Genomic DNA, 11,978 nt, shown 5'->3' on the forward strand with positions numbered 1-11,978 from the left:
TTTCAAACGTTTCTCTTATATATGTTCTTAGGGCCCATTCGTGAACCCTGAGCCCCTGACGCGAATGGTTGCTCACACTCGCGTCGTGTGATGCAGAGTCTATTTCTATTTTGAGAAAAGGCGATGTATAGTCCCAGCCTCTTAGTTGGTCCATGCACAATTCTGGTCCATAAGTGTCGGTGTTACATGGGCCCGGCGGGCCTGTTGTCCTATGGGCTACCATTGATGTCATTTTTTGACTTCCTCTTTTCTACTTTGATTTTTTTCATGTTCGAGTGCTCTAGCCTGCGACTAAGAGTCGATTTTCGTGTGCTCTAGCTAGGTTCAAATGGTGCCCGTGCTGTCTTGCTTTTGGTGTGCACTAATGTGGGGGACTTATGGATTGGCCTAGGGGTTATTCAAATCATTGACCAAGCCCTGCCAGTGGACGTGTCGGGGTCAGCAATTTTTGAGCATATTCTTTCACTTCCTAATGAGAAGCTTGCTATACATCCAAAGTTGACCTTCAAGTAGATCATTGTAGTCGGAGGTTGGTACCTGTGGTGGATCCAGAGACAAATCACTCATAATGAATATGTTCTGCCAGCTTGGAGATGGTCTCGATCGGTTTTTTATCTATTGCTAGCAATCATTAGGATGCATCATCACGATCACCTAGTGCCCCTGAAGTTAAGTGGACTAAACCGGACCCTCGTTTTACTAAATTAAATGTAGATGTTGTTTTTTTCCCATATGAAGGTGTAGCATACTCCGAGACGATAGATGAGTGTTTCTGGCGGCTCAATTTAAATTCATCCCAGTTGCGACAGATGTGATCACCTCTCAAGCGATGGCTATGAGAGATGGATTAGCCCTTCCTTATTCTTGTGAGTTCACTTGAGTGGAGGCGGAATCAGACTCCTTAGAGGTTATTAACTACTACGATAGGCAAACAAGATGGTGGCACTCGGCTGCCGCAATGTTTGCAGAGTGTGTGGATATTAGTTCCATGATTGGGAAGGTCTTTCTAAGCATTGTTATCGTTCTTGTAATCAAACGGGTCATGTGCTAGCGACCTTTAATTATTGTAAGAAGTCTTCCTTTAGTTGATTGGATGAGCTACATGGTTCTGTGGTCCGTAATCTCGTAGACGATATAAATGTGTTTTGATCTTAATAAAGCTAGCCATAATGACCTTTTGTAAAAAGATAACAGTCGATTTTCTCTCTTGGAACTAGGCTCCTTGAGGAAAAACCTTAGTAGCAGCCACGCCACAGGGCAGACGATGAACGACATCCACACATGCATCTCTCATCAATTCTCGGTGACTGACCGGCGACTTCAGATTGTAAATCGCCGGTCATTGCACTGCAAGTTTCTGTCAGCTTTTTTCTTTTCTTCTTTTGGCCAGTTCCTGCCCAGTTACTAGCTACTATTATTATTATTTCAAATGGTATATACGAGTAGTAACTTTTTAATAGAATATACAGGTAGTATATAATCTCCTAGCCACACACTCCACATGTTTAATTGTGGACGTCCTGTACGTGACCACCATGCCATCCACGAAGCACCCCACGAATCAGTCCAATGCATGACGACATCGATCTTGACCGGGAAATATGACTGGTGACTCGCGTCAGCCCAAACACTTGTCGTGGTACCTCATCCATCCACACGGCCGACAACCACACTATCGCCACCGCCATGGATCGCTCGCCTGCCAAGTTCGTCTTGCTCCTTATGGCAGCAGCGGCAACCTGGAGCTTCTTCGCCGTCGCCGACGCAGGCAAGCTCCAACCGAGCTGCATAGGGCGCGAGAGGGACGCCTTGCTGGCCTTCAAGGAAAGCATCAATGATACGGGTGGCGAACTAGGGTCGTGGCGACAAGAGCGCCAAGATTTCTGCCAATGGGCAGGCATCACCTGCGATAACGTAACCGGCCACGTCGTCAAGCTTGACCTTGGCGGAAGATATTATTTGGTCGGTGAGATAAGTCCTTCTTTGCTTTCTCTAGAGCATCTCGAGTACCTCAATCTCTGGGGCACGGGACTGTGTGGCCCTGATGGCCGTGTTCCTTAAAGGACTTGAGGTATCTTGATCTATCCTACATGTCTTTCTCCGGTATGGTACCTCCTTAGCTAGGCAACCTGTCAAAGCTGGAATACCTTGATTTATCCTACATATATTGCAACAATACGAGTATGGTCTCAACTGACATCTCGTGGTTAAGCCGTCTACCTCTGTTGGTGCATCTTGATATGAGTTCTATCAATCTCAGCTCAATAGCCGATTGGCCTCTTGTTATGAATAAGATTCCATCTTTGGAGTTGCTCGATTTTTCTGGGTGCTTGCTTTCTAGTGCCAACCAATCCCTCGCACACATAAACCTCACAAATCTTCAGGAGCTTTTTCTCTCCTACAACCACTTTGGCCATCCACTTTCCTCCAGTTGGTTTTGGAAGTTAACAAGCCTCAAGTACCTCGGCCTTTCTGGTACCTTTCTCATTAGAATTGAGCTACATGGGAATCAAAGCCACAATGACAGTAGACTTGGAAAATCTCTGTGATTTGGAAGACCTATCGCTTGATAGAAGCCTCTCCTTTGGAAACATAACAGAGTTTCTAGATAAATTGCCTAGATGTTCATCCAACAGATTACGGTACTTGAGCTTGAGCAGCAACAATATGGTTGGAATTCTGCCAAACAGAATGGGGCACTTGACCAACTTATCTTTGTTCGACCTTTTTTACAATAACATTACTGGAGGTATACCGCTAGGCATAAGGAATCTCTCTTATTTAGAAAAACTTGATCTTTCTAACAACCTTCTTACTGGAGTTATACCGCTAGGGTTGGGAAATTGCACTTCTGTTTATCTCTCCAATAACAATCTTAGTGGACCTATACAACTAGGGATAGAGAGTTGCACTAGATTACAGTACCTTGACCTTTCTTACAATAGCATTCTTGGACCTATACCACCAATGTTAGGGAACTGCACCAAATTGTATCACCTTACTCTTTCTAACAACCTTTTTACCGGAGATATACCACCATGGTTGGGAAACACTAGTTTGGAGTATCTTTCTCTTTCGAGCAACCATCTTACTGAACCTGTACTGCTAAGGACAATGAGTTGCACTATATTAGAAGACCTTGACCTTTCTGACAACAATATTACTGGAGTTATACCGCCATGGTTGGGGAATTGCACTAGTTTGATTCACCTTTCACTATCTAAGAACCTTCTCACTGGGCACGTCCCATGTAAGATCAGCCTGCTTGGGAATTTGACTGTACTCGACCTTAGCAACAATAATCTAGATGGTGTGAACACAAAGGAACACCTGGTTACTCTAAAGAACTTAGAACATCTGGATTTATCACACAATTCTTTCTCAGGGACTCTTCCATCAGAGTTTGGAGCTTACGGATTAGTAGAACTGAGTTTATCCTCCAATTACTTCAATGGGCATATTCCTGAATCTATTTGTATGTTGAGCAACCTACTTGTCTTGGATTTATCAGACAACCTTCTAGAGGGAGAACTTCCTCAGTGTTCTCACAAGTCTAACATGGTCTTCCTCCTCTTAAGCCACAATACGTTTTCTGGCAATTTCCCATCATCACTGAAGAACTACTCGAGTTTGGCATTTGTGGATCTTTCAGTGAATAATTTCTATGGAACATTGCCATCATGGATTGGAGACTTGGTATATTTGCGCTTTCTGCAGCTAAGTCATAATTTCTTCTGTGGAGTTATTCCGGTGACTATCACAAAACTTATACACCTTCATCAGCTTAGTTTAGCAGGAAATAGTATATCTGGTGTTATACCCTGGTCTTTGTCAAATTTAACAGGAATGACCCAAAAACAACCAAAGAAGCCTGGGGTTGACATGTTTATATGGTATAACGGCCATGTGGGTAAATTTAGAGAAGTTTGGCCTATTGTGATGAAGCGCCAAGAACTAAAGTACGGTACTAGAATTTTGGATGTGGTCAGTATGGACCTATCACTCAACTACCTAACAGGTGAAATTCCATATGGGCTTACCTCTCTTAAAGGACTGTTGAATCTGAACTTCTCATGGAATCAATTGAGTGGAAAAATTCCTAGGAAGATTGGAGATATGAAATCACTTGAATCGCTCGACCTCTCAAGGAATAAACTTTCTGGTGAAATCCCAACAAGCTTGTTAGATTTGACGTATTTAAGCTCCTTGGACTTGTCATATAACAATCTTACAGGAAGAATTCCACAGGGAAGTCAACTTGACACCCTCTACTTGGAGAACCCGTCCATATACACGGGCAACATTGGTCTGTGTGGCACTCCTCTTGAAAGGAATTACTCAGGAAGCAATGCACCGGAGCATGACAATCAACAGAAAATTGAGAAGGTTTCTGAACCTGTGTTGTTCTTTTACTTTGGACTTGGGTCTGGGTTTGTGGTTGGCCTTTGGGTTGTGTTTTGCACCTTACTATTCAAGAAAGTTTGGAGGGTTGCCTATTTCCGCCTCTTTGACAAGTCGTATGACAAGGCATATGTGTTTGTGGTTGTTACTTGGGGCAGGACAAACCGCAAGCCGGCAGCAACTTAAGTGTGACAACCAATAAGGTAATGCAAATCTGGTGATGTATGTTCACCACTACTGAAGTCAGGAATAAATAGAGGTACGGAAGCATTTGGCAGCTTATGCTAGTATGTATTCTTTTCTCTCTAGTAGACTTGTAATATGAACTTTGGTCTAATGCATGTAACTGTTATATTGGGTTGTACTTACGGGTCATGATGAACCCGCATGGATTTAATTTCCCGTCTCTTGTTCCTTTTGTGTTAATGGTTTGTAGTGTGTAAATGAATGTTTTTTGAGTCTATTAGAATGTTAAGCTTTTCAGTGATGCTTGTTCATACATTTCCCAGAGCTTATCAACTACTTATTGAACTAGCACAAGCACATTCTACATTATCTAACCATACTCGTCAATGTCGAGTAGACAGAGTGGCTGAAAATAAATGATTCATTTTTTCTGTTGTATTAAATTAGAACTGCACATCAATAACTGAAACCGATTCTTGCAATGGCAATTACTCAAAAAGGAACATAATTTTTTCAAATCGTAGATGTAGCAAGAAGTGTAACCACAAGAATTTGACGCAAGCAGTGGAACCACTCAACATATAAGGGAGTCTTCTTTTCTAAACCCCAAGAGACAAAGATCTCGGTCGCAAACAACAATCGCACTGCAGGATACATAGGAGTATCGGCACCAGCTACATACCATTGTAATTCCTAGTTAATTGATTCAGTACAAGTTAAAATAAGGGCGGTCAAAACTCATATCATTCACTCAAGGTAATGCACCTAACTACCGCTTTGCCGTGAGGACACCCACATCACCGAGGATGTGGATACCATCCAAGAGATTCCCAGTATCTTTCTTCTTCATTCTATTTTTCATGGACAAATGAACATAGGTCAGGATGGGGAAATTAAGGGTCAAGATTTCAAAGGAATAGCAAAGACAAGTGCAATGGTACGCAAAAAAAATTGCCCTGTAAAATCGAAGAACTGGTCTAACAAAGAACCCGGTCTAATAAATAAGGCCCATTGTGTGAGCGCCAAACGATGTCAAATGGTATCAACAGTGGGACATAATCTCTGGTTTTTATTTTAATTAACATATATGAACGTATTAAGACTCAACGCGTGGTATTTTTCCCCTGGCGTCTAGTTAGGGTTCCCAACTTCCCCAGGCGGCTAGCTAGAGGGTTCCCAAACTTTACCCAATATACACCAACTCTAACATGAGTTCTCACGTTGGATTGATCTCCAGGTCGATCCCTACGTGATCAACCACGCCAAAGCTCCCTAGGAGTGCTGGTTCATGGCTGGTACGGCGGTGAACATGTCCTCGGCGGCGAGGGCGTCCGGCAGCGGCGGAGCAATGGGCTCCCGCGATACGGATTACAATCTGGAGGATCGTTTTAAAGAACTGAACCTCCATGGGGAGGAGGAAGAGGATCTTGATCTCTCTGGCGAGGTCGAGGGGCTGATTAAGGAGACGAGATGGGTTGTCATCTTTAGGGTTCACACCCAGAGACCCTTCAGCCACACAGTGCTACTTAAATCGCTGCGCAATGGTTGGGCTCTGGCCCAGGGGTGATCTTCAAGGCGCAGGATGACAACCACTTCTTGGCACAATTCATGTGCCTGGGGGATTGGAACCGGGTGATGAACAATGGCCCGTGGCTGTTCCGGAACTCTGCAGTGGTCCTGGAGGAATACGATGGCATAACAAACGTCCGTGATTACAAACTTGACGGAATCCCAGTGTGGGCTAGGATCGTTGGACTGCCAGATGGGCTGATGAAAAACAAAGAAGTTGCAGAGAAGATAGCGGCGAAAGTAGGGATTCCACTGTTCAATGTGATCGTGAATGAAGGCGGGATTAACCCTAGGAAGTACCTTCGGGATCGGGTGTTTTTGAAGCTAGATATCCCGGTGCGGTTTGTTTCGCTAACCTTGAAGGAGAGTAAGAAGTACCCAGTTGTGTATGAAAACTTCCATAGTTCTGTGATTTTTGTGGTCTCATAGGTCACACAGTTTTGGAGTGCGGGGTTGGTATACACAAGGAGGAGGATTGCGAATGGGGTGAATAGCTCTTGGTGAACTTCCATGCTCAAATAAATCATGGGAGTTGTAATGGTGCTGGCCGAGGAGGAGGAAGAGCGGGTAGAGGACGAGGCACTAATGGGAAAGGAGGCAAGAAGGGAGATCCGAACTTGGAAGAAAGTAATGACATGATAGTGGATCCGAGGTTTGATAATAATTCCAGTGCAATGGTGCCTTTGGCACGTAAACGCCTAATCGTCCAGGATAGTACTGTTTTTGAGAGGCATGCAGGCCCGGTGATTCCTCCACCTGGGTTTGTCACTGATAAAGTAAACCTTATTGAGAGTAAATCATCTGAACCTGTGGATAAGAGTTTGCTTGACACCTCGCAGAAAATACAAGATTCTAAGAGGCAGAGGGCTGACCCGAGTGTGGCAGCGGAAGGAGCAACACAACAATCGGTGACCTCTCTCGAGGAGGATCGCCGGGCACAATGAAATACTAAGCTGTAACTACCGCGGTATGGCCAGTGCCACGGCAGAAAGGGCTCTTCTGGATATCCGGAAGCAGCGGGGGCCGGATGTCGTCTTCTTGTCCGGGACACATCTGAACACCACTAGGGCAAACAAACTGGTGAGAAAGTTGAAAATGGACCGGGTGGACGTTGTGGAAAGCGTGGGTGCCAGCGGTGGACTGCTCCTAGTTTGGCATAATCCTGTGGTGATCAATATAAATGATAAGACAAAAAATGATTCATTTAGTGGTGGGAGGGGCATCAGAAGAGCAATGGAGACTCACCGGGTTTACGGCGAGCCCAAGTGGGAAAATAAACACTTATCATGGAGCTGCTTACGTGGTTTGCATCAACAGAACCAAATCCCATGGGTTGTTGTGGGAGATTTCAACGAGATTGTATACTCGCACGAGAAGGAGGGGGGTGCACCGAGACCGATTAGTATGATGCAAAACTTCAGGGATGCACTGGTTGATTATGAACTTGAGGACATGGGTTTTGTCGGCGAGCAGTTCACGTGGAGAAGACGCAGATTGTGGGAATGTTTGGACAGAGCAGTATGCAATGGAGCTTTTCTTGGTTTGTTCCCTGCTGCTGTAGTCACAAACGCGGCCCATACAAAATCAGATCACCAGCCGGTGGGGCTTGACTTGGAAGGTTATAGCAGGTATGGACCAGCAAGCTCGATCGAGACCTAAACAATTCGAAGCTCGCTGGCTACAGGAGGAGGAAATGTTGCAGAGGGTCGCGGACGCTTGGGAGAGGACATGCATGTCTGATTGTCTGTCGCGTCGCACAGCGGCGGTCCACTAGGACCTGCATAGATGGGATCAAGATCTCCTGAAAATACCTCATCGTCGCTTGAAGGAACTAAAGGAGGAGTTGGAATCGCTGCAATCGGGGACACTCACTGACGAGTCGGCAGATAGGCAGCGTTTTTACTGATTGAGATTGAGGAGACCATGGAGAAAGAGCGGATTTACTGGGTCCAACGTAGTAGGGCTAACAGGTTGAAGTTTGGAGATAGGAATACAGACTTCTTTAACAACTTCGCCTCAGCTCGTAAAAAAATTATATTCGGCTGTTAAATGGATGAAAATGGTGGATGGCTAGAGGATAATGAGGCGATGAAAAATCTTATAGATACTTATTTTCAAAATCTTTTTACCTACAAGTTGACATAGTGAATATGGATGTGATTAATAAAGTGACACCGCGTGTTACACCCTATATATGAATGAAGCTTTACTGGCGCCATATACGGAAGAAGAAGTGAAACGTGCCCTATTCAGCATAGGTGACTTGAAAGCGCTGGGGCCTGATGGCCTACACGTGATTTTCTATTAAAAATTGGCACCTTTTGGGAGATGATTTAGTAAAGGAAGTGCTGGAGGCGGTGAATAGTGGAATTATCCCTGATGGCTGGAGTACCACTACTATTTTCCTAATTCCAAAGGTTGACGTTCCAGATAAGGTTTCCCAGTTTAGACCTCTAAGTCTGTGCAACGTTGTTTATAAGGTGATAGCAAAAATGCTGGCTGCAAGACTAAAGGTTTTCCTCCCTAACATTATTAGTGAGACACAAAGTGCCTTTGTACCTGCTCGGATCATGACAGATAATGTGATCGTTGCGTATGAATGTCTCCATACTACGAAGAAGAAGAAGAAAGGGAAGGTTGGGAATTGTGCAGTTAAACTTGATATGCATAAGGCCTACTACATGGCCGAATGGGTATTCCTAATGGCTATACTTGGAAGACTGGGCTTTGCCTAGAGATGGATTGATCTTATTATGGCATGTGTGACATCAGTGGAGTACAAAGTGAGATTTAACTCAAATGAGACAGCACCATTTTATCCCATGGTAGGTTTGAGACAAGGGGATCCTCTGTATCCCTACCTATTTATCTTATGTGTAGATGGGCTTTCAAATTTAATTGCCTTCGAGGAAGCAGCGGGTAACCTCAAGGGTGTCCAGGTGTCTTGTGACTCACGTACCATATCTCACTCACTTTTCGCTGATGACTCTTTGATCCTTATGAGAGCAGACGCGGATAAAGCGGGCACTCTAAAGAGGATTTTGGATGAGTACTGTTCGACCTTTGGACAGTTGGTGAGTGCAGCAAATTCATCGATATATTTCAGCCCCAATACAGATGTTGAACATAAAGTGGAGGTGTGCCAGATTTTGAACATTATGACATAATCTCTCTCTGATAAGTACTTGGTTCTCCCCTCCATGATTGGGGTAGTCCATGTTGATTGCTTCAAGCATATTATAGAGAGGATCCAGAAGATGATAAATGGGTGGAAGGAAAGAATGCTATCTTATGGTGGCAAGTAAGCATTGATCAAAGCGGTGGCCCAGGCCATCCCTACGTATGCGATGAGTGTGTTCAAATTCCCTAAGAAAATATGTAAGGGGATCACTGATGCCATTTCACATTACTGGTGGGGTGACGGTGAAAACCAATGGAAAATGCATTGGTTTGCTTGGTGGAAGATGTGTGTTCCGAAAGAAAGAGGTGGGATGGGTTTCCGTGATATACACAGTTTTAATTTGGTGCTACTGGCCAAGTAGTGTTGGAGACTCATTGAGCATCATGACTCGCTATGTGCGAGGGTTTTGCGTGCCAAATATTATCCTAGTTGTGAATTGCTTAACTGCAGTTTGAAGAAAGGTTCTTCTTATGTGTGGCAGAGCATTTGTGCGGGAATCCAGACTTTCAAGAAAGGAAGCATTTGGAGGGTGGGAAATGGCCTTAAAATAAATATATGGGAGGACTGGTGGGTGCCGAACAGCTCCTCCAGGAAAATTGTCACTTCACGCGGGAATAGAGTGCTTACCCGGGTTAATGAACTTATTAAACCAGTATCCGGAGAGCGGGATGAGAATCTCATCAGAGAAATTTTTTGGCCCATCAATGTTGATCGCATATTGCAAATTCCATTGCATCACGTTGATACTGAGGACTACGTGGCGTGGCACTTGACGAAGACGGGAGTATTCAGTGTATGTTCTGCCTATTATAAACAGTGGGGAGATTCATATGGAAGTACTGAGCCGAGCTCTCTCTCGAGTGGTTCTGCACCACACCCGATATGGAAGAAATTGTGGAGTCTCAAGGTGCCAAACAAAGTGAAAATCTTCTGTTGGCGATCATTACATAATGCTATTCCTTGCTTTGGTGTGCTTGTTGATCGACACATTTCTACGTCGGCGCAATGTCCGGTCTGCAAACAGCAGGCGGAGGATGTGGCGCATGCGCTTTCCGGATGCACCCGGGTCGGGCAAATCTGGTCTCTTCTTGGCTTACATGAAGTAATAACAGCAGCCAGGTTACCAGGGAAATCCGGAGCTGAGATACTAGATTTTCTCTTGTGTGATAAGGCGAGCCAGAAGAGTTACTCGGACGTGATTGAGCTACCGGAGATGATTGCGGTGACTAGTTGGCATATTTGGTGACAACGACGACAGATAGAGAAGGGAGAGGACGTCTAGAAAAAGGAAAGATCGAGCCAAGCCATACTAGCTATGGCCCTTAATTTTGTTCGAGCAGCAGCAACGAAGATTGTTCCCTCAAGAACTAATAGATGGGCGAGACCATTGAATGGCCAATTGGTTCTAAATACAGACGCTTCGCTTTTGGAGGATCATACCGGTTCATGTGGTGCTGTGATAAGAGACCACTTGGGCTGTTTCGTCGCGGCATCTACGTCAAAACTTGACCATGTGGCGGATGTAGAGTCGGCTGAGGGGGCTGCACTCTTGGAGGGACTAAAACTTGCTCACTCTATTGGTGCAAATACTCTCGTTGCTCGGACGGGTAATGTGACAATGGTGCAGGCGATGGAAAATAACTCTGGACAATCGATGGTGGCAGGCCCTATACTTGATGAATGTCGTCTTTTGTGTTTAGATTTTGGGGAGGTCTTTTTTCAGCATTGTAATAGAGAGTCCAATATGGTTGCTCATAGGCTAGCTCAACAGGGACGGGATGATCCACGAGCTATGTGGTTGGATGCCCCCCCCCCCCCCCCCCTCAAGTTTAATTTCGGTTTACTTGTGGATGATGTAAGCATTTTTTGAAGTTAATAAAGCTAGCCGTAAGGTCTTCCCCTAAAAAAACATATATGAACTTTTTTTCTTCTATAGATGTCAATTTTCACTCCAAAGTGATGACCATATGTTTCGATGCAGGAACAATTCATTGCACGATAGGTAAACATCTCTTTTGAGATACGTGAATAAATCTCAGTAGTCATCTCTTTTGAGATACGCGAATAAATCTCAGTAGTCATGGATGTTTATTGCAAAATACATGAATATATTTAATAGTAGATACTACTATCCACTAATAGTCTGAGCGTATGGCACAAAAATAATGTGAACTCTGTGAGAGCCTCTTTCACGAGTAGTATATGAAACTAAATAAAAATGAAAAAACCTCTAAACCTGATATGTAATTTATTATTTTGATATTCTTTGGGGGGTTTACAATAAATCTTTTTTGTTTGTTATTTCTATAATAAAAATAAACTCGCTTTTTTTAAGTTCTCCAAAATGCATTTCTTTTTAAGTTTCTTTGAGTGCTTTTTTTCTTTGTCTATAGATCCTCGGTTGTCATTTTCGTGATTTTTTGCACGCTCCTGACACACTCGAGCATCTTCGGTTAAAAAACAAATTGTTTCAGTCATTTTTATTTCATAAAATTTACTATTCATCACGGGTATAAATGAGCCAGGGCACCAAAACACCGCACGTAGAGTAGTACTCCCTCTGTCTCAAAATTCTTGTCTTAGATTTGTCTAAATACGGATGTATCAAGTCACGTTTTAGTATTAGATATATCCGTATCTA

The 11,978-nt window shown here is 43.9% G+C and overlaps 1 pseudogene; it reads left to right on the forward strand.

The window, feature by feature from the left end:
- The first annotated feature begins 1,686 nt into the window (after positions 1-1,686).
- On the forward strand, positions 1,687-4,587 carry LOC123142303 (receptor-like protein 43; annotated as a pseudogene).
- The last annotated feature ends 7,391 nt before the right edge of the window (positions 4,588-11,978 follow it).

Source organism: Triticum aestivum, chromosome 6D (genome assembly GCF_018294505.1).
Source record: "Triticum aestivum cultivar Chinese Spring chromosome 6D, IWGSC CS RefSeq v2.1, whole genome shotgun sequence".
NCBI classification, from domain to species: Eukaryota; Viridiplantae; Streptophyta; class Magnoliopsida; order Poales; family Poaceae; genus Triticum; species Triticum aestivum.